Genomic DNA, 919 nt, shown 5'->3' with positions numbered 1-919 from the left:
TCCCCGGCCTCTCCCTCCCACAGGCATTGCCGGGTGAACCGTGTGTCCCAAAAGCCACCCCTGCACTTCAAAAAAAAGGTAGACCTGTTGTCTGGGGGTCCCCATAGCAATGAATGGGGTAGACCTGTTCTCTGACAAGTCCCCCCAGGAATGCTCTGACAAGTCCGCCCAGGAATGCTGGGGGTAGACCTGGTGTCTAAAAGTCCCCATAGGTTTGAATGGGGTAGATGTGGTGTCTGGAAGTCCCCATAGGAATGCATGGGGTTGATCAGGTGCCTGGAAGTCCCCATAGGCTTGAATAGGGTAGACTTGATGTCTTAAAGTCCCCATAAGAATGCATGGGGTTGACCTGGTGCCTGGAAGTCCCCATAGCCTTGAATGGGGAATACATGGTGTCTCAAGATCTGCATAGAAATGCACGGGGTTGACTTGGTGACCGAAAATCCCCATAGGCTTGAAGGGCATAGATGTGGTGTCTCAAAGTCCCCATAGGAATGCATGGAGTTGACCTGGTGAATGGAAGTTGCCCTAGGCTTGAATTGGGTAGATGTGGTGTCTTAAAGCCCCCATATAAATGCATGGGGTTCACCTGGTGCCTGGAATTCCCCATAGGCTTGAATGGGGTAGATGAGGTGTCTCAAAGTCCCCATAAGTATGCATGAGGTTGACCTGGTGTCTAGAAGTCCCCATAGGCTTGACTGGCATAAACGTGGTGTCTTAAAATCCCCATAGAAATTCATGGGGTTGACCTGGTGCCTTGAAGTCCCCATAGGCTTCAATGGGGTCGACTTGATGTCTCAAAGTCCCCATAGGAATGCATGTGGTTGACCTGGTGTCTGAAAGTCCCTATAAGCTTGAATGGGGTAGACACATTGTGTCAAATTCCCCATAGGAATGCATAGGGTTGACCTGGTGCCCG

Source organism: Alligator sinensis, unplaced genomic scaffold (genome assembly GCF_000455745.1).
Source record: "Alligator sinensis unplaced genomic scaffold, ASM45574v1 scaffold332_1, whole genome shotgun sequence".
In the NCBI taxonomy this organism is placed as follows: Eukaryota; Metazoa; Chordata; order Crocodylia; family Alligatoridae; genus Alligator; species Alligator sinensis.
The sequence above is the reverse complement of the archived record's forward strand: the minus strand, read 5'-3'. Positions refer to the sequence as shown.